The sequence below is a fragment of the Excalfactoria chinensis genome, chromosome Z, assembly GCF_039878825.1.
Source record: "Excalfactoria chinensis isolate bCotChi1 chromosome Z, bCotChi1.hap2, whole genome shotgun sequence".
NCBI classification, from domain to species: Eukaryota; Metazoa; Chordata; class Aves; order Galliformes; family Phasianidae; genus Excalfactoria; species Excalfactoria chinensis.
Window position 1 is genome coordinate 73,886,318 of NC_092857.1, and position 22,880 is coordinate 73,909,197.

The 22,880-nt window shown below is 38.6% G+C and overlaps 1 long non-coding RNA gene across 2 annotated transcripts; it reads left to right on the top strand.

The window, feature by feature from the left end:
• The first annotated feature begins 7,590 nt into the window (after window positions 1-7,590).
• On the top strand, window positions 7,591-14,699 carry LOC140264501 (uncharacterized). 2 transcript variants are annotated; one of them, XR_011906056.1, is made up of 5 exons: window positions 7,591-7,639; window positions 8,373-8,498; window positions 9,119-9,206; window positions 11,573-11,674; window positions 13,933-14,699. It is a non-coding gene; the product is annotated as an uncharacterized lncRNA (long non-coding RNA). The 2 variants fall into 2 exon arrangements; XR_011906055.1 differs by having other exon boundaries at window positions 9,160-9,206.
• Window positions 14,700-22,880: the final 8,181 nt, after the last annotated feature.

Consider the following 22,880-nt stretch of genomic DNA (forward strand, 5'->3'; position numbering starts at 1 on the left):
TAAAAGAAATACATCATTGTATCACCAATGTTTCCAACTGAATCATATCCAAAGTAAATCAAAACTCTTATTGAAATTGTTTCTAGTTATCATGATCTCACTAGGAAATGAAAGGATTTTCTTCAATGGCCTGCTATAACTCAGGTCATTATGCCACAGTGAGGTAATTTGCTGAAACAACTGCCTCTAGTGAGCAAGCCTTTCCATCTGGCAGATCCCAAACAGACACAAACAAATTCATGTCAGTTTTCCTTACCAAAGCATAAAATCATAATAAGCTCCTTCTGCTCTGATGGGAAGAGTCTCTGAACTGCAGGAATCATTTCTATTTTGATATCTTTCCTCTTACCCTCCTACCCACAGCCATGTCCCTGCTTGCAGGAGAGTTGATGTCATGCCACCTTTGAGACCGGTTATAGAACCACTGGGAACGTGTTTGCAGTATAAGCCTTCAACCAAGGACCCAGACAGATTAACAGTGGTTGAAAGTTGTTAGGTTTAGAGAGACAGTACTTGTGGCCAGTTTGCTTTCACAGTAGTTTCCTTTTTCTTATATATATATATTTTTCCTTTTTATTCTTCACTAATATGTCAAGAAAATGTCCACTGCATCTTAGTGAAAACAAGTCACTGCCTACATGCACAAATCCTTAGCTATATAGGCTATTCTTTTCTTGAAGGATCAGTCAAGAACAGGACTGACATTACTTCTGTATTCACAGAGAACTGTCAGAGCTGTAATCTCTTATCATGGACTGTAACCTGACTTTTTTTGTCAGCTGTTTCCCCCTAAACCCTTACAAACATTACTGGTTTTTATTTCCCATAAATATTTAGTTTTAGATAGAAAAAGACACCCATTGCTTCAAAAGAAGTTTCATCAAGCACCAAACAGAACTTGGAACCAAGAGTAGGTCTGGGTCCAAATAATGCACTTGAGTCCCGTTTCTGTTATGAGTGTTGCCATAATTCCAATTCTAGAAAGTCTTAAACTTCTAAGAAGTTCATCTTGGCATTCAGATCTATGTTTGTGCACTCTTAATTCTCTGAGAAGGAAAGCTAGACCTACGGAAGTGTTTTTTCTCTGTACATAGGTTTATCAGTGTGTTTAAAATGTTGTTACTCCCACTTGCAGACTAGTGAATATGGGGAAGTCGCCAGAATGTCCACTGAATATAAGGATTCCAGAAGCTCTAGTGATGAAAACCCAGGGACCATAGGGCAAAAAAAGATAAAAGAGACACTTTGTGGAAAATCCAGCTTGATGTAACCTGCTGTTTCACTTTGCTCTGGAAACTGAGCCAACAGTTGTCCATAATCCATGAATTCTACCTTGCAGAGTACTGGAAAACTCAGAAATTTAATGAGTGACCCTGAACAAAGTTACTGTTCTGTCTGAAATTGCACAAGTCCCATTCTGTACTATTGTATCATCTCTTAGGGAGGGAAGGATATTATGAACTTGTAATATAAAAATATTTAATGTTCTCCTTGACTGCTGGGCGTAGTGTAAATTCAGTGCACAATGACAAGGTTGGTGTTTTCTGAAACCATTTGTTGCCTCTTGTGTCTCTTCTGCTCATATGCTGTGCATTACTGGTAATGGGAAGATGTGATTGAAAACAAATTTATCTGTCATTGGTCTTAGCCTTGTGCCAGCTGTATTTAATGAGAAAGTTTATTTTGACTTCAAAAAGGGAACAACCATTATCAAATGCAGGAAACACGAAAAAAGATCTAATAGTTTGTTAAAAGAAAGGGTAGGAAAGATGTTTCTGACAATCAGTCTACTACTGAGAGGGTTGTAAAGCACATTTTGCAAGAATAAACCCTCCTCTCTGAAAACAAATACAGCTAGAAAAGATTAAAAGCAAGTATCACCTTAACTGACATATAATAAGCAGTGATATTATTGTGCTGTCTTGGTTTTATCTGGGATGGGAATTGTCTTCTTCAAAGTGTCTGGTGTGCTGCTTTGTTTTAGTTTTAGGAGAAGAGCAGTGTTGATAACATACCAGTGTTTATAGTTGCTGCTAAGCAGTGCTGTGTAGAGCCAGGGCCATTCACAGCAAAGGATGCAAGAAGCTGGAACAGAATTAGGACAGATGACTTATATTGGCCAAAGCAGTATTTTATAGCACATGACATTGTGTGGAAGAAGTGAATGGGGTGGGAGTTCATCTTTTTGTCTTCCAGCTCAGGAGATTAGCTGAGCATTGAGGGGAGTGGTGAGCAATTGCTTGTACATCATTTGTTATATACATTCATTACATATATATATGCATACATATATTTGTCATAATTATTATCCTTTTCCTTTTCTTTGTTTTAGGAAACAGTGTTATCTCAACCTATTTTCCTTTTTTTTTTCTGATTCTCTCCCCCATCCCGCTGGAATGAGGGGAGTGAATGAAATGCCTGTGGTGCTGAGCCACCTGCTGGGTCCAACCACAACCCGTGTGCGCCTGCTTGTCAGGTTCATTTCAACATGTTCAGATTCAGTTGCTCTATATTCAGTTCACTGGGTTTTATGTTTATATGGAGAATATCCTGCTTACTCTTTGGTAAATCATAGTGAGAAAAACTAAGTTCATTTCATCTGTTTTATAAAGACCCTTGTGTAGACAACAGACTTGTAGGACAGACAGAGATCACGGTTTGGAAAAAAAAAGATCTGAACCATAACTGGTTTGTGATTATTTTAAATGGTAAAGAGAATTTAAAAGTTCTAGGTTTGATTAATTTTATACAAAGCACGACTGTGGCATTGGGCAATATTCTCTGATAACATTTAATGTTCTGAATTATATTAGCTGTTATGAACTTCAGCCACCAGGCTGCTTCTTAATTTTGCTTTAAATTTTCTAAGTAGTCCTGCAGCAAAGCTAGAGGGTTGTTCTGTAGCAGTTTTCTTAAATATTTCAACATTAGCAATAATATAGCTGCATGCACGTCTGTATGCTTTTTATGCATATGGGTTTGATTTCATATTTGTTACAGTAGATAGCCTTAAGCATCTCTCTCTCTCTATATATATATATATATATTTGTGGAAAGAAGTTTTTATCTTTTGTCCCAGATGCTGGTGAGCAAGAAAGAAGATAGTCTGGTAGTATTAATATCTTTGAAAAATAAATAAATAAATAAATAGATAGATAGATAAATAAATAAATAAAAATCCTGCTTTGGAAAAGAGGGGTTGGATTCATTCAGCTCCTTCTTTTTCCTAACGGAGCGCAAGGTTGTTTTGGATGAAAGCAAGTTTCAACAGCAACAACAACAAAGTACATAATACCTAGCTCTTCCATGACTGACATGGGGGAGCTTGTTTCTGTGTCTCTCATCAAAATCAGCAAGATTGATGGTTGTTACTCATCAGAACAGTGATGAGAAGGTAATACCCTGTTACTTGCCTGCCATCACAGCCATACATTGCGCTTGCTTAAACCAGTTGGGCCTGGTGGGAGAAGGAGGAATGGTGTGTAAAGGTCCATCTGTGTCTTAATTGGGTCTCCTTGACCCTTGAGGAGCCTGCTGTCAAGTCTAGCAGCAGCAGAAGCCAGGGATGAGTCCAGAGACTTCTAGACCTCCACACTAGAAAAGTGCGGCCTGCTCCTTTAGTTGGTGTTGAACATTTCAGCCCTACTTTTCAGGATGGACTTGAATCAGCTGTTTAAATCTCCAGCCTTTGTTTTTAGCATCTTCAAAACTTACTTTCCAAGGCAAGTGAATTATGACATGTTTACACTGCTTTATTTTCCTTGGAATACTTACACTTCTGATACAGATTTCTGTAAACGTTATACTCAACTGGAAAAACAAACAAACAAACAAACAAAAGGGTGAAATCCACATGGAAAATTTGAAATTATCTATGTAGTAATCCAAACTCACAACTGCATTTTATTTTTAATTTCCTTTCTCTTCGTTATCACAGGGTTTGCCTTACTTATTTATTTATTCAACCTTAGAAATGGATTCAGAATTTCCATTTTGAGATTGGACTTGAGGCATCCTGAAATTCAAGAAAACACAACTCTATGTCTCTTATAGAGTTTGTTTGACCATACAGAATTAATTCCAGCCTGGCTTTCACTTTTGACATACCCACTCATTAAATACTGCTTTTGACCCAGATCCTTTTCCACTTAGGGCAGAGCTATGGGGATTGGGTTTCCAAGGTGCTATACAGTTAAGAGAATATATTGTCTACAGAGTGTTATTATTTTCATCTGTAAGCGATTATGCAATAGGAGGGGACAAATCAATCTACATTTTGCATTTATATGACATCCAGAAATATTTAGCAGCCTTTGTGTATGGTTGTATATTAACCAATATGTTTTCATGCAGTTTAGCTTTTTAAATCCAAACTTGCAGCTTTCTTGCAGAGGAAATTTCTCTGGAAGTGTGACTGTAATGGTGCAGTTTCTCTGCTGTTCAACATAGCTGGGTGTGAGTGGGCACATCAGATAATAAGCAGGGCCAGGAGATGTACTGTATTTTTCAGAAAGCCCTCATCATAGGGATTTGTCAGTGACCACCATCCTGGGATCTAAACCTCCCAGAAGCCCACCTTCCACCTTCCACTGTATCTGAGAGCAAGAGATCACCTGCTATAGCCCTCAGCCCTAACAAATGTGTAACTCAGTATGGTACAGCGGGTATGCACACACATAGAGAATGGTGTAACATCATTTTCTTGCACCGAAAGATTAACAAGCTGACTTAGAGGTCAACAATGAATATGTGGTAATTTAAAAGTAATTAACAGAACTTTGAGCTATGACTTCAAGACTGAAATTTACTTGGCAAAATAAGCAATTTTACTGGCTGTTAAATTATTTGTAAAAGGTAGAATAATAGATAAGGCTTTCTCTGTTACACAGTACTATTGATGGCCAGCTTTCTTTTAATTAGATTCTATAATATTAATTTTCCCAAGAAAAATACTAATTAATTATAAAAGCTTCAGTAAACCAAATCTGCTGGTTCTGTATGTCTTGGGATAATCGAATTCTCAGGGGTAGTGAGGTGTTTTGCTTCTGCTTCGTAATTATCTAGGATTGTGATTATTTTATCATGAAACTGCACCTCCTGCTAGGTTGCATTGCTTAATTAACGCATCTTTTCTAAAGAACTTATCAATCTGTGAGACGTAAGGCTGTGTCCAGATCTTAAGCTTTTACTGCTGAAATCATTTAACGTGTAGAAAAGTATTGATTTTCCATTCTTGAAATAAAATACTTAGAGAAAGCTGACCTTCCTCTCTGACTTATATTTCTTACTGTACAGTTTCAGTCATTGATTACAGAAGTGAAAAAGGTAGCACTTTTATTTTGCAGTATCTAAAGCCTGCTACGATATGGTAAGAGACAGAAATACTTGGTTCTCAGTTCTTTTATAGAAAAAGGCATGGAAATTTCAAAGTTTGTAGTTTTAGTGTTCAAAGACTAACTCTGGAAAGGAGTGAGAGTATCACAGTTTATTTTCTATGGAAAGTCAGTCTTTGCTAGCTCCCAGAGGCTGCTACTTAGAGTGCTATGTAGGATTTGGGTGTCAGGGTGCTAACTGGGACCTTCAAAGATGTCCACAACATGTCACCCTACTGACCTGCCCTTGTTTTGAGATGCTGGCTTGGATGGAGGCTAGATGTACAACAGCAGTACGACCCATCAGTTCATCCAGAAAGTTGAGCATTACGAAAGCCAGTCTTCACTATATGAAGTGAAGCTGATTGACTCTCACTTCCCAAAGGATTAACTCATTACATGATGCTACAATGGGATTTTGCACTGCCAGCGAGGCTTAACAAACTCCGGTCATTTCTTGCTTGATGTTCTTGAGCAAGATGAGAGTGGTGGAAAGACAAAAATAAGCCTGTGAAAAGTAAATTTCCGTGATATCCTGCTCTGATGCAACAACAATAAATTTAGATTTCGCACTTCTAAAAATGAAATGTTTTGACCTGCTGTTAGATTGAATTGAAGGCTTCTTTGAACAAACTTCAATTTATAAGTATTATATCGCAAAAGCACTGATAGCATCAGTGATAGCGGCACCCGTTGAAATAGAAATCCCCTACATCAAGCACATTTTGAAAATAACGTTAACACCTAAAAGCTTCTCCCCTGCAGAAAATGGATTGTACAATAGCTTATCAGTCGGAGAAGAGTGCACAGGAGAAAAAGGGGGAAATAAAAATAATATAACCCACTCCTGTGTGGAACATTAGAAGTGTGGCAATAACAAAGACTTCCCATTCCTCACAGAATTAGTGCTGGCAGAGGCAGCTCTCAGGGCTGTGGGTGTACTCAGCTGTGCAGAGCTGATTATGGAAGATGAAAGAGTCTGGCAATTTATTTCATCTCATGCTGAAGCACTGCTGACAACTGAAAGTGAGGACAGAAGTATTCATTTGTTCAACTTCTGTTTTAGAAAGCACGCTTCAAATGATACCACAGAGAAAGTGAAGGGAAATGCTGTGGAGTAATAAAGTATCTATTTTTTATTTCACTGACTCGAAGACTTATGTTTTCAGCTGCTGGAGATTTTGTTGATGGAGAGCTGATATTTGGGATGCTTGTGACACCAGGTTACCAGTGAAAAAGTAGGTGGTACTGGTGTAATTTAATACATGTAATCACTTATATACAGATGCAAGCCTACTAATGGGGAAGCTATAGACAGATATGCACACATGTTTATATGTAGTAAAAATAAATATGCTTAATAATCCTCTTTCCATTCTATTGCACTGTGGCCCCAGGAGCTTCATAATCTCTTTCAGTGCTGACATGTTTGAACCAGGGTATTTAACTGTAGCCTCAGCATTTACTCAGCAGTCATAATGATGTATAATTCTTGGCAAATTGGACGACATCTATTTTCCTCTTAATGTATTTTTTCCTGCAGCCTTAAAGTACTGATATGTGCATGTGAACCCCCTAAGAAACAGATTGAGTACAAAGTCTCATTTTGGAGAAGTCAGCCTTGCCCTCCATGCCCATGAACAAGACAGGGGAACAAGAACTAATGACCCTGGTCTGCATGTAGAAAAAGTCACATTAGGAGAATTTTCAACAGACAGTGAAGCATGGAGAAAAATGCCTAGAAGACCCCCTCACTGGAGGTCTTTAGGAACAAGTTAGACTAACATCTATCAAGACTGACAATAGTATAATTGATCCTGTCTTCAGGCAGGAAGAAAACTAAATGATGTCTTGAGGTTCCCATGGTAAATGCTAGTTGTTTCAAGGACTTCAGCTTTATTTTTAAACTGTGGTTAACCAAGAATATTATTTTCCCCAGTGTGAAAACTTAGTTTACAAGTAAAAACAGCCTTAGAGTATAAAAGTCTAAAGAAAGGTCCACTGAAATGCATGTTACACTGGAACGTTGCTGTATGGGAACTGTTGAGTCACAGCCTGAACCACTGATTGGGCAGCTGGGGAAAGGACTCGGTCAGCCCTGGGAGCACAGGTGAAGGCAATTCAGCTGTGTGACTGGGAGGGGTGGAGCCTGGCTGCACCTCTCTTAGACCTCATTTAAGGGCCGACTGCAAGTGGGGAAGGATGTTTCTCCAGAGATCTCTTCTTGGTGAAGCTTTTTCCTGTGAACCTTGAATTTTCTGATACAGGTGAGCAATCCTCTTCCTTTCCTACATCTCTCTATTGTGCTGGCCCTTCCTCCATCACACATTCATTGCAATGCCCTTCCCGTTGTACTGATCCATCCAATTACTACAGTCACTAAAAGCTAAATAAGCATGCTGAACATGTCCCACATACTACCAGTAGTACTTGGCAGCTTGGAGAACTTAATACTGGTTCCCCAAGAATCTGTGAACTGAAACCAACCTAGAAAGGCATCCCTCCTAAGATGTAGCAAATCAATCTGTTGTAACTCACATAAAGACCAAATTATTTTCCTTTAAGTTCCAGACTTCCATTACTTCTTTTTTTCTTAACTAAAGAACACTGGCTTAGAAGCCAAAGTGTAAGCTGTATGCATTTATAGATGCATATATTTATTCATCTAGGATGAAGATAGGAAAACATAGCTTTGATGTGATCTGAAAGAAAATAATGACTTTTCTCTTGAAAGCAAAGTTCATTCAAATTGTTGTTGTGTCAAAGGGATACATTCTACTGAAGAAGCTCAACGTTTTTATAAGTTTCTGGCAAGGTCATTTTATATAATTTAAAGATTTTATTTTTCCCATGCTCTCAGGGTTTTCCTTCTCAAGATTATGCAAAGAGGCAGTTGTTGTTTTTTTTAACGTACCTCCTTCACTTATGCCCTTCATGCAGACTTTTCATTGCATGCAAACTTCGTTCTCTGATTTTTATTGCTCCAATATTTATTTACAGGGATGACAGTTATTTCTGGAACATCCTCCTATGAACAAAAAGAGCAGTCACATTTGTCACAGAGAATGGAGGATCAGCTTCTGAGCGTGACTTCTTAGCCTTCTGTGACTAGAAAAAAGAAATATGGTACTAGTATTTCTCACAGTAAGGTACCGGGTAAACAGCCATTAGGCATTTAGTGTTTCAACATACAGAAATCAATTATATGCTGAAAACACCCAGATGTTCTCAGTTGCTGTTTTCAGGACCTTCTGTGTGTGATGCAGCAGTGTAGCAGGAAAAACAAAACAAAAACAACATAACATGGGGAAATCTGAGTAGGAAATTTGTCAGTAACTGATCAAAATTAGTTCTGCTTTGCAAATCAAGGAATATCAGAGCAATTAGCAGCTTGGCTTAAGTGGACATATACCTATATAGAACAAGCTATGTGCATGAACCGTAACACTAAGATTTGTTGCTGTTATGTTGTGTCTTTCCTACCCTGAGCATCTTGTTCTTGTCCACCTCCCTTCGGAAAGTAACAACTAGGCAAACTGAAAATTAAAGTACATCTTCTACCTTTGCTCTTTCTCATTAACAAAGAGGAGTGGACTTACCAATGAGTAGCACAGTGTGAAGGAGAGCCACATATCATTAACAAACACAGGCTTAGAGTGCACCAGCCACTCGGGCTTCAAGAACACTAAAGCACCCTGCACTGTCACCTATTTCTCTGTGTTTTTTCACTGTAATTCTCCATTGAGATGAAGAGGACGCTGTTCACTCTATGCTCCCACTGTTTCAGAATGTTACCTGGTGGAGTACTGTGTAGCTGGTCTACACACAGGGGAGGTGAGCTCTTTTTTTGTATTGGTTTTGCACCTGTTACCTGTGTTTGAATTTATTGATCTGTCTCCACTATATTAAGCCATCAGTAACTACCTCAGTGTCATCGTACAGAGGAATTTACATAATGGTGTCTCCGGCTGCTTGCTTCTAGATTAATCAGTTTTACTTCTCACTAAATATTTGAGAAATGGGATTGGAGAATAAGGAGCCTTGGGCAGATGAATAGTGAGAACACAGACTGTGAATCTGAATGATAATAAACAATATGTAGATTCAGCACAGTTAACACGTTTTGTTTGTATGTAGTGCATTTGGTACATCATGGAAAGTGATAGTTTTGCTATTATTTGCCTTGTTACCACCGTGTTATAAAATATATTACTTTGGGGAGGAGAAAAAAGATGATTAGATAAATGTAATTTACGGCTAAATAACATCCAGTTTGATGTTTGATAAAGAAATGTAATTGGGATTCCTCTCCATAAATTAGGAGGTAAGCTGTATGTATTTTATTTACCTACTGCCAGCAGCTACTTAGATCATCTTTGCTTTTGCAGAAGATCGAGCTATGTAGTAGGTTCATCAATCTGAGTCACAGTGGACAAGTATTCATGTTTCAGAACAGCAGTACCACTGCTGTCACAGTGTGGTGCCCCTTATGATAGGAGATGGTATCTTTCATCAGAAAAAGAGGAAACATGATCAGAAGGCTGTTCCTCTTCCATAGGCAATTATACTTCATCCAGTTAGAACCATATTTGCAGGACTTTACTGGGAATTTCTTCTTTCAAGATGATCAAATGGAAGCAGGAACTCTAAGTACTGTGAGCTGGGGGAATATCCCTCGGTCTTTAATCTCTACCTGCAGCAACTAATCCTCGCCCTGCATGAGGGTGTGATAAGAAAGCAATAAGGAAATTTTGTCTTTGCCCTCGCTCCTGCTGTCCAATTCTTGCTAATCACATTTGGAAGTTGTTGACCTATCTAGTACAGGAGGGAACAACAGACTTCAAAACTCAGTGTTCAGTGCATATCATGTAGAACGAAAGATCATCCTTGATTTTATCTGTGAATTTTATACTGTAGCTAAACTATGAGAAGGGAACTATAGGTGGTGGCTATTTTCAGCACTATTAAGATGACGCTATCAAAGGAAGAAGAAGATAATCAAGTCTGTGAGTTGCAGAGAAGGGTTATTTGAAATACATTCACAGAGAATCTTCCTGTTTGGAGGGTAGCATGTACCTGTGCTATTTTCTTCATTGACCCTGAAAGAAAAAGGTGCATTGAACAAATCGTGGAATAGTATTCATATGCTGGATCTATTTCTCAGAGTAACAGTAAATGACTAAATGTGTTTGTGCCATCAGGAGACATTAAAATTCCCAGTCAGTCTAGTGTCTTCCAGTCTGAACCAAATATACCTTTTCCTTGAACGTTTATATCCTTTTGAGTTATACATTAGTTTAATGGACGTACAATGGAAGTGCAGAAGCATGAGCGCAATTTATTGGTGCATTCTACCTGTATGCTTAAAAAAATGTTATTCCATGTCTTCTGAAGAGGTGTTCAGAAAAACAAACAAACAAAAAAAACTGTGGTATTGTTCAGTTCACTATCTGTCATTATGAATGCATGCATGCAGAGGCCTCAACATGCTCACGTGGCAAAGAATGCCAGGACGGCCTTCAATATACAGTGTCAAGGGGGAAAAAAATGTAGTCAACAGAACTTTACTGTTCAGACTGTGTTCCCAAAACTACTAGGGAATGTTTTTTTTTTAAAAAAAAAAAAAAGGAAAAAGCAAGTTTGTTTTGAGATAGACTGATGATAGCTGGGAGCTACAACAAACCTCTGAAGGCAAGATTTTGCCCTTCCAATTCATTTTAATCCAGTTACAGGAATGCAGCATTGGAAACCAGAACAATTTTTTTTTTCTAAAGGAATTGAGTCTGTAATAGTTATAGGTAAGAAACAGAGCACTGGCTGGTTAATGTGAAAAACTGTGTAGCAAAGAAAATCTGTTCTCTTTTAATCTGAGAATTATCTGCAAAGTTTAAAAATGTCAAAGGGAAAGAGGCACTGTCAAATTTTGTAGGGTCTGGTCTTGCCACAAGCAGAGTAGTTTCATGAGATTATCTCTAGCAGTGTTTTCTGTGCAGATGTGAGATTTCTTCCAGGATTTACCTCTTCAACACTCCCACAGAGAAGTAAATCGCAAGAAAATGCCTAGTGGATAAGATTCTAGATAGGGATTCAACTTCATTTGGAACTTTGGCCTAATTCCTAGTCCTGCAGCCTTGTAGAAACCCTTTAATTATTTTATAAATCATTATTCTGTTATGTCTTTTTCATTTTGTATATTTTAGTATGTATAAAGGCATCACCTCTGAAGCGTCAAATTCTGCTAACTGCTGGAAAGGGAATGCCTTGTGTTCTATGGTGTCAGATCTGATGGGAGACCTCGGAAAGTAAGTGATAAGTCCCTGATAAGATAGTTATCCACAGTGATCCATCCTTTAAGTATCTGCCCACAAACACTGATGTCAGGTCTAAAGCCACCCTCTATATTGTGATATACAAGTACTCTGAATGGTGCCTGGGAGTGCTGCTGTGTCCTGATAGGTTCTGTTTGACACTATTAAAACAAGGCTCTCAGTCATAGAATCATACAATGGCCTGAACTGAAAAGGCCCACAGTGCTCATCCAGTTCCAACCCCCTGCTATGTTCAGGGTTGCCAGCCACCAGACCAGGCTGCCCATAGACACATCCAGCCTGTCCTTGAATGCCTCCAGGGATGGGGCATCCACAACCTTATTGCACAACCTGTTCCAGTGTGTCACCATCCTCTGCATGAAAAACTTCCTCCTAATATCTATCCTGAACATCCCCTGTCTCAGTTTAAAACCATTCCCCCTCTTCCAGACATCTTTTTAACCCATGGGAAACACTGCCCTACCAAACAGCTCTGGAGAACTTCTGTGCAAATAAGTTGTCCTGTGGACCACTTTAGAAGGCAGCTTGCTCTGACTTTCTCCTCCAGATGCAGGTGAGCTCAGAGGCACAGATATTGTTGGTGCTGTGCTGTCTGAGCTCAACATCCATCAGCATCCCTTAACTAGACTTTGTTGGCTAGATAGATGTAGCTTTTAAAGCGGCGTAGTGCTTATTCCCAAATACTACTGGTTTGGGTTGTAATAATACTGTGCTCTCATGTCTGTCAGAGACACAGATTATTAAACTCACTCATTTAATAATTGAGTATGGATGATTTGAAACCTCCTAACTTCTAACTGAAGTGCCACTTTGCAGTTTCCCAATTCCTTCCCAAAACTACTGATTCTATTTTCAGTTTCCAAGACCCCCCTGTATAACTGCAAGAAAGAAGGAAAATGACAGCATTTACTTCATTCACCTGATTGAGGTTATGTAACTTTCTTACACCCGACTGATGTGACTGATTCTAAATGGGAAGCTGGAGAGAAAAAGCCCATGAAGTGAATCTGATCCTTGTTAGCATTACTGATATGCAGCAGCAGTTTCCTTACAATATAGCTCAGAAATATCATTGCATCCTCAAAGTGACTCCAACACATTTAGAAGTACTTGAAAAGGATTGCCAAATATCCAATTATTTTCTATACATTAGCCTCTATGTCATCCCAGATGGTTAATTTACATGCCACAATAAAGACAGGGGGGAAAATGTTTAGTGTAAGCTTTTATATTCCCTTTCCTTAGACTTTTTTTATTTGGTGTAGGCTGATGTAGCTGCCTGCTTATATCTAACTCTTTTATAGTGCTTTGTCCTTTTACAAATAATCATGAAAGAACATCAAATAATAACAGCAGGGGAATAACAGCACTGCCAAAAGGTTCCCATCAAGCAGCTAGAGTGTAGTCATCATTATTATAATTTTGAGATGTGGAATGTACTTAAACTGGCTAGCTCAGCTCCTCTGAAATCTCTGAAGTTTTCTCCTTGGTATAAAGGAGGATAAATATGGATCAGTAAATTGTACCAGGAAAAACAGAAAGAATACATGCCCATCACTGTTGCTGCGTGTGTACGTGTACCTATTGCACAGCCAGGAAATAATTTTTCAAAAGAAGTTTTAAATATTTCAGTAATTTTTATATATTTTTTTTTTCTTCAAGATTTTGGCTGTGTTTCAGGGTTAAAACATTGTACATAACAAGAAAGGGACGTCTAACTCAGCCTTTCCCTTTTATTGTTATGGCTTCTGTTAGTAGAGTTCCTTGTACAAACGCTGTAATTTAGCACAGGTTGTTAAGCATTTCAGGAGAGATTTGCACTTGGCTGAATTAGTGTAGTACATTTTCTTCCTGCCTTAAGGCTTGTTGCAGCCATTTCTGAGGCGCAGTTGTATGATTCTACTGCATAGAAATGCAGTGAGAATGGAAATAAAATTTTGACTCACCCTAAAGAAGAGAAATTACCCAGAGATGCCAAGTGTTATGGCAGTGCTGATGCTATTACTGTTTGCCTTTGACCCCTGATTTCCTAATGTTATTTGTAGAGGCAGCTGCAGTTGTCAGTCTCTTCCTGAAGAGTCATTTCATATTCTTAATTTCTATTTTGAGGAAACTTGATTTGTAGCTCTCATTTTTTCCAGTAATCATTCCTTTTCACTGTTTTATTTACTTTCATCTCTCTCTCTGCTTGTTGGTTACAACTACTATTTTATTTTATGCTCCTTTTTCAGACTACCCAGGTTCCTTGCTCCGAAACTCTACCCACACTTCAGGAATCATTTTGTATCTAAGGCTATTCCACTTCTCCAGGTCTCTGACCTTCTGACAGCAGTCCTGCAGTCTTACATCTGGCTGATTTCCTCAAGTTCTCCACACTTCTGATTCTACACAGATGGGAATTACGTGCCGGGGAAATGGAAGCTTTGTGCAGTATGCCAGCTGCATTTTAAAAATACCCAAGGTTGACAGCATTTACACTAAGGCAGTGTGAAAATGCCCAAAGTTCAGACATGGCGAGTCTCAAACCGTGTTGTTTGTTCTCTGGTAAAGACTTACTATTTTTTGTATTAGCAGGGCTGTAGATATAGGGATGATTACTTCTGAGTTTTTTATGCACATTTTTTTTTAATATTCCTTGATAGTCTGTTTTGTACTTGAAATGCAGAATGGGAAGAAACGTGCAGTAGGAGGATAAGCCTTTACTGTCAGTGTTTCACTGTAATGCATCTGACAAGGCTGTTCTTACCTGTTAGAGGAAGTCTAGTGGGCCATATATTTAAGAAAATGTACTATAGAACGTTTTCAGTGAAATATTATTATAAGGCACTAAACGGCCATGATAGGCGAGTACACATGAGCATATATACAGTGCCTCACTGTTAATTTCTGTTTTACTAACACAACTGACTGTTTATTAAAAGTGCTGTGCTTACAAATGTACATTATAATTGCAGTGTTGGTGGAGCTGAGCTGCTTCAGAAAACAGTGTTTTCTGATGTTGGAGTCACACGGTGCTGTGCAGCGTGGTTGTTCTGAATTCAGTGTCACAGATGAAATCTCAATAAATGCAGAAAAGAACACAAGTAGTGGAAAATAAATCATTTAAGTCTGCATCTGGGCTGTTTGGCACTTAATATACTGACACGAACATCTGAAAGGGAAGAGGAAGAAAATCAAGGACAATTTCTTTGATTTTGTAGCTCTTCCAGTCCTTGCTCGATTGAGTTGTGCTCATTTTTGCACTCTACTACCTGACCAGAAAAACTAATTTGCCTTAGAATTGTCAAGATCATTTCATGTTGACATGGGAGGTGATCATGATTTTGATTTCCCTTTTCTTTGTTAGGACCAGGAAGTTCTGGTTCCAGTCATCTTATAAGCATTTAACATTACATACCAGGTTAGGATCAGAATTGCTCCTAAGTAGTACCTTGTTTAGAAAAGAGCAAATATTATTCAACGCTAAATCCAGGCTGTTTAGCTTTTTGGGGGTGACACTGCGGGTATCTCAGAGTGAGTGATGTTCCTGATCTTGGTGTCTGAGGCAGGTGTTTATTGTTGAGCTATGTGAGTCACCACTTCATGTATCCTTTCCTGAAAACATCAGGAATCCTTCTGTTCATTTGAATATAAGAAGGAACAGCTCTGTTTTTGCAATGCAGATAAACATTCTTAAACCTCAGGTCCAGTGCGTATAAACTCCAGATTCACCGGAGCCATTGCTACAGAAACTAGACATTTTTATTTCTTGAGATCTCATTAGTAACATTCTGAATCACTCTATTTATTAAATCTTTCCTGTTATCTGTTGAAAAAAGATGATGTATCTGATTTCAGAATACTTATAAAGGTGAGTTTGTAGATCCCATTAAATATCAAAAGCTGTTTGCAGGATCCGTGTGCCTGTCCTCAAGCCTTCAAGTTCACAGTGTGCTGTCCCTAGATCTTCACATTTGTGAGCTACACCAACAAAATAAAGAAAAAGGATTATCCTAATTTGAAACAGGTCAGTGTAAAGGTGAAATCTGGAGACTGATTATTTTAACTCTCTAGTGCTCCCAACAAAGTTCAGGTGGGTTGTGAATTTAATATAGGAGAAAAAAAAAAAAAAAAATGGACTGAAACACAGAAAAGATTAAGTGAGTGAACTGTATGATCTTGACCTCTGCATAAAATAAGAATTTTCTCTGCGTGGAATTAAGACTGCTGCTACATGTACATGTACAGAGTGACTGCAGATATATACAGCAGTGTAATTTTTGTCCACTCTGACTTTTCCACTTCTTGATTAAAAGACTAGACATTTCCCCTTGAGATTCACTCCTCCACCTAATGTGCTGTAATTGCAACAGAGTGCTTGGTACAGCTGCAATGAGCACTATTCTGTAATAAATTTAGGTCACTGCAGAGTTCATCATGTAGTCCATGGCAACAGAAGATAAAGCACCAGTTAGTTCATCTCCAGCTCCTAGCCACAGTGTCAGTGTTTCTCCTGTTTAATGGTATTAATAGAGCTAAATGTAGGCAAATTGTCTGAGTCCCAAGGTCTCTTCCTTCCTACTGTGTATGTAATGTTTCAGCTAGAGGAAACATAATGAAGCATTATAACAGAAATGTGAACCAGAAGCGTTCTTGGCCAAGGAATCACATTTTACCTTGGAGCAATTCTTTCTTATTACTTCAGATCAATATTATTGAAATCATTTTGTTTTTACAAGCCCTTACTCTTACTTCTTATTTCTCTGGTGAAAAGCATACAGAAGTTGGGCTAGGATTTCAGGAATGCTGACTGCAATTGCTAGCTATTTGGAATGTGGTAGGGGGATAACATTAATACAAGAAGAGGCTTGGTTGTGGTTTTTTTTGTCTGTTTATTTACTTGACCTTGTGCTTGAGAATATTTTATACATCAAGCTGATATGAAAAGTGGCCATTCAGATTAATTCTTAACTGCAAGCCATTTTATTTACTTTAAGGTATTTTAAGTCTCATTGCTTTACCATCTGATGGACTAAAACACTAATAAAGCCTATTTCTGCACTCAGCCTGTATTGTGAGTATCAGCAGGATTGAAGTACTGTAACCTGGCTTGTGGGACAAAGGAAGTCATTACTCTGCAATGAGTAAACAAGCATGGTAGCTGTGTGCTTACCAGATGTAAACACATGTGAGGTGCCTGGTTATTATGTATGACCAAGGGGTTGTTGTGCAGGTATAAAGGGTTGTGAGCACCCACATTATTCATTCTGCACCAACAATGGAGTCCGTGACTCATCTGACACACTGGCTTGCATGAAACTGCACACAACAAGCTTTCTCCTCATTTAATAGTGTTGCTGCTGCTGCTTATTGATTGTCAGGTCTCCTGTGAAAAGGCAGAGAGAAGTTTCAAAGCACTGAATCATAACCATAAAGAAATGGGTTTAAAAAATAAAGATATGCATGAGGTGTGATTTAAAACAGGGGTGGCTAGAAGGGAGAGGGAGGTGATTGTCCCCCTCTACTCAGCTCTTGTGAGGCTTCATGTGCAGTGTTGCATCCAGGCCTGGGACCCCCAGCACAGGAAGGGCACGGAGCTCTTGGAGCGGGTCTGGAGGAGGGACACTAAGATGGCTGGAGTGCTGGAGCAGCTCTCCTATGAGGAAAGGTTGAGGGAACTGGGTTTCTTTAGCTTAGAGAAGGTTGTGTGGAGACTTCATTGTGGCCTTCCAATAGTTGAAGGGAGCATTTAAACAGGAGGGGGAATGGCTGTTTATGGGGGTGGGACAGTGATGGGACAAGGGGGAATGGTTTTAAAGTGAGACAGGGGAGGTTTAGGTTGGATCTGAGGAGGAAGTTTTTAACTCAGAGGGTGGTGACGCACTGGAACAGGTTGCCCAAGGAGGCTGTGGATGCCACATCCCTGGAGGTGTTCAAGACCAGGCTGGATGTGGCTCTGGGCAGCCTGGGCTGCTGGTTGGTGATCCTGCACATAGCAGGGGGTTGGAACTGGATGATTGTTGTGGTCCTTTTCAACCCAGGCCCTTCTATGATTCTATGATTCTATTTTATTATGTTGGCACACGAGGTGGATAGTGGCATGGCAATAGAGGTTGAGCCTTCCTGTTAATATTCTGTTACATATTGTTGCCTTGTGACTGATGGCAGCAGAGGAGCGCTGTGACAAAATGGTGTCTGACATGGAAACACAGATAAAGCAAAAGATAAATGCAGACTTTCACTGATGCTTGCTGAACGTTTATGGACACCAGCAGTGCATATGAGCACAGTGAGGAGATGGTTGGTGTGTTTTGGCAGTAATGACAGCAACATGAAAGACAGGTCGCATTCCAGACAATGCACAGTTGTCACACCACAAAATGAAGAGCATCTCAATCAGCTCATCCATGTGTTTTGGCAGATGATGACCAAGGAATTGTGTGTGGAGCTGAATATTGATGTCAATGCCTTGGAAATGGTGGTGGCAGTGATGAAATATCACAAAGGTAGTGCCAAGTGGTTTCCATGAACGCTCATGTCAAAAGAGAAAGAGCAGTATATGCAAGTTTGTCAAGACCTATGAAACAATACGAGGATGGAGATACCAGTTTTCAGAACAAACACTTGTGTGCAAGCATAATGGAAAAGGCAAAAGTGAGCAGGCTTGCATAAGGTGGTCTTGTGTGCTCCCCCACCACTTCAATGCTCAATGATCAATGTGTGAAGCATGGCCTGTACAGCATGTGCATGGTGTGTGATACTGAACTCTGTCCACCTGGCAACTACTCCAGGCCCAACTGGATGAAACCACTGTATGGCATAAAAGGCATTGCCAACCATACAACCAGCAGCATTCGCCCCACCACATCCTCAGCCACCCTGGAAAGGGAAGGAAGACGGACCCTCTGGACTTGCTTTTCTTACCTTTATGTTTTTCTCTCTCTGTTTCCTATTTTTCTGCTATCTTTTTCCTCTCTCTTTTGCCCTTCTTTTAATAAAGGCATGTTCTTGCTCAATCAACAACTTGACTCCATCTGAGTCTTAATTTGGAGGGATTGGGCTCAATACAGTAAACCACAAACTTCTTCAGCTTGCAACACATATGAATTCTCCATCAAAGACAAATTCAAGACACAGATCACAGCCTGTAAAGTGATGTGCACAGTCTTTTGGGATAGGAAAGGGATGATTCTTCCAGACAGACTAATAGTTAACTCATGACTGACTACACTGAAAGCTCAAAATTCCAGACTCAGGCCAGAGAAGAAGATAATATTTCTCTTGCGATATGGCAACACCAGGCTCCAAACCAGCCTCAAGACCATTGGAGGGTATTGCCAATCTTGGCTGGACATTTCTATCACATCTGCTGCGTAGTCCATATTTGATTCCCCCTGGTTTCCATCTGTTTGGGCTGAAGAAAGATGGACAGCTTGGGCAATGTCTTCCTAGCAAAAAATGCCATCATAGCAGCATGGAAATAAACATTACGTACAGAGTGGTCTATGTGTATAATTCATATTTATTCTAGTGAAGACTGTGGAAATACAAGAAACTGCATTAACCAGTAAGCTCATCTAAAATCTGCACATCTATTGCTTAGGAAAAGATAAATGTGTTTCTGATATTAGAGGCCTACTGGATAACCTATGAAGCAGTATTTAATTTGTGTGTCTGTGAAAAATGTGCCTTTGAAAGAGAAATAAAGAAATTACATCAGCTTATTGCTTATTGAAATTATTTGCATTGTGCAGAAAAGAAAAACAAAAGAAAACAGACCTTTTAAACCTTGATATTTTCAGGCTTGATAGTAAATATAGATCTGACCTGAATCTGTAGCTGTATGATTCAGGTAACTTGTATTTAAATCAATCCTAAACTGAATATGACTTCTAAATTTGATTCTGGTCCTGTGATGTATCAATAACTTTGAGTGAATTTGGTGAATGGCACTAAGATCTTCCTGAGATAGTAGCAGATCACAGGCTTTCTGTGTCACATCACTTTTGTGTACAGAGTAACTGTTTTAATATGTTTTTTCCACCACTATCTCATGCACTTTCCTTATATTTCCACGGCATTTATAAGATCTTTCTTTCAGGACTGATTTTCCACACACTCGAACTCTGCTTACAGTTCTGTTCTTGAGATTCTCTGTTTCCAGATGTCTCTGCTGTCAATTTACTCCTATTTTCACTCAGTTTTTTCCCTAAGTTACAGGCCTTGAAATCTGTCTTTTGACAGCAATCGTGACCATTGCAGTCTTGTTTTTGTTCTGCGATTAAGTCCAAAACACAACATTCTTGTTTCAATTGTAATTTTATTGTTAAACCTCCATAGTTCTCTTGAGCATCTCTGGTCTGCCTGAATTTGTTTCTCACATCAGGCAAGTCGTTTTAATGTCAGACAGCAACACCCTGATGATAATCTGCACATTTCTAATCTCATGTCAGACTGCAAATATTAGAGATTCTTGCAGCATAACCCTAAAAAAAGTCTAAAACTGGAGGTCTTAAAACAGGGAAGCATTCAGGATAGTCATTCAATATAGATTTTTAGGGTTTCCAAATTTTTAGGGAAAGTTTTACTTTTTGGTGCAAAGCATTCGGCAGTTGGAAGTTTGGAAACAGTCTCATATAAAATGAAATTTCTGTAAGGTCCTCATACAAGAATACAAAAGATTAAATGATAAACTTTGGAATTCAGTATCCCGGTGCTATATTCACTGTCATGATAGAATGAAAAGAGTTTAACATTGGACAAGCAGTGTTGAACAGAGATTCAGTTTGTGACATTATCCTAATTGGAAAAAACGCAGTTTCAATGAATATTTCATTGCTGATAGAAGTTATGATCTTAGAAAGGAAGGACAATTTCACTTAAGACATGCAGCCTTGCAGAAAATCATCTAGGGATTTTAGATGTTTTACATAGTTTAGTCTGTTTCCCTGGTTTGAATTTAAATGGGATTCTAAATGTTTAGAACAATGAATAAAAGCTGACTTACCATGCTGTTCTGTGTCACAAAGCAAAGGTTCTGAAATCTTTTGGCTTTACATAGCTGAGATATTTTGAGAAGCAGAAGAGGAAATTATGACCTGGAGAGCGCTTGTTGGTTTTGTGTTTAGCAATCTTAATGATGGCCAGATTCCAGCTCTCCAAACTATCTGTCTAAAAGATGGCAAGGTTAAATAAAGGTTCGTACCAGACTGTGAGGAGTAGGGGAAAAATTAAACACCTGATGATCAAACATTTCTTCTGAACCTGCAGTGATTTCAGGATTGTTATGTGTGCTGGGAATTAATTCAGTGAGTGAGATGAAGGGTAATGGAGTCTTACTAAACCTATATTTTTATTTTCCCATAATCTGAACATTGTTAATTAAAATATTTCATTGATTTTAGCCAAACAGAACTTCCTGAGTTAGCAAGCACTTCTTTTATATTTACTGTAAGATAAACTCTGACAATGGATGTTTATGGATAGTAAACGTTGTAAATATAATGTCATATGACACATCCTTATTTTTGAACATCAATTCCATAAATAACTGAAACACAGAAGAAACTTTATTTTCTTATGTCACGTTTTGGTTCTACCTTTTGTGTTCTCTCCCCTGGCTGTGTTACATCCTAAATAATAAGTACCAGGAGTTGTCCAGTAGCAAAAGGTCTGGTCATCTAGTCATTGGATTCTAGAATAATATTGAACTTGGGAAGTTAAAGTATCCTTAGGTTGATGATAATATCTGTTTCTTCCAGTGTTTCTCACACATTTTTTACCAACGTGTGTGTTTGTTTGTTTTTTTCTGTTCGTATTCCATCACTGCCTTCTGTTTTGATCAGTTTGAGCTCCTAAACAATGAACAAACACTTAGGATTAAAATCTGAGTACCAGTACCATGTTTGAAAAGAGAGCAAGTAGATCTAGAGTTTATACCTGTTGGGTAAAAAATATGGGTTTTGTTAGTGACAAAATTGCATGTCCATGTCACACCTCTGGTAGGACCCGAAAATGCCTTGCTTGCTGTCTACACAGTGTAAACTGATAGACCAGATCTCTGAGGGCAGTCAGTAAAGTCTTCGCTAATCTAAAAGTCCTGGGTTCAGTAATTGTCCATAACTCCTACAGTATCTGCTGACAAATCATGACTGATGCATCTTTTATCTCTCCCATGCCCTGCTTAATTACCAATCAGGCTAAGAATTCCCTACAGGCTGCAAAGGGAACCTACTATCAATATCTTGGTGATTCATTAATGTGGCCCTATCTGATCATGATCAAGCTTTGTTTGTGTTCTCTTAGGAAGTAACACTTGGTGTCCTTGAAATATGAGCATTAAAGACAAGATACTGTATCTTGCTGTGTGCCACCAAATAAAACTTCTATTGTGGGTGCTTTGAAATGAACTGATGGAAGAAAAGAGAGCCACCACTGTTAAACCTACCTTAGAGCAAAGACTCTGTTATTTGCTTACGATGTTACATGAATCATCTGCACTTTCCCTGATAAGCACAGGGCTGTGAGTCTCTTCATTTCAGCTGACATTTTGCTGCCATTTGCCAGGCTAAGTAAGTGCTGTGCAATCACTCTAAGATGATTCATGGTCATTGTTTCACACAAAATGGATATTTAAGCCAGCTGTAAGACTGCTTTGAAGAATATAATTTGACAGAGTAAATTTTTGCTTACTTAAGACAAATCAAGTAGGTCTGTACCAAACACAACTTTTGAAATAGCTAAAGGGATTTCTGCAGAGAATTTGACAAAGTATTTTACTGCAGTGCATAAAATAAAAAGTGATTAGTTTGGAACAAAAAGAGTGCAGAAAGGCTTTTACTTGGATTTGTATTTATTCTTAGCCTTGCCTGATAAGATGTTTGAAAGCTGTGTCTTTGTAAAGACAGTTTTTAAGTTACAAATTCTCTGAGTGTGTTAAAAAAGATCAAATTCACTGATGTTTTTCTGTGTCTTGTATTTGTCTTTTGTCATTTTGTTTTGTATTTCTCTAGAGATTTGACTCTGAATCTCAATTCCAGTTCATGATAAGCCTGCTGTGTTGCATGATTCTTTAGCTTGCTTGATCATGCACTGAAATGATAAAATCACTGGATATTGTGCATAGAATAATTGAGATTTTTTGTTTGTCTCTCTAAGTGCAAGAGCCAGAAAACTGAGCACAGTTCAAGCATAAGAATTT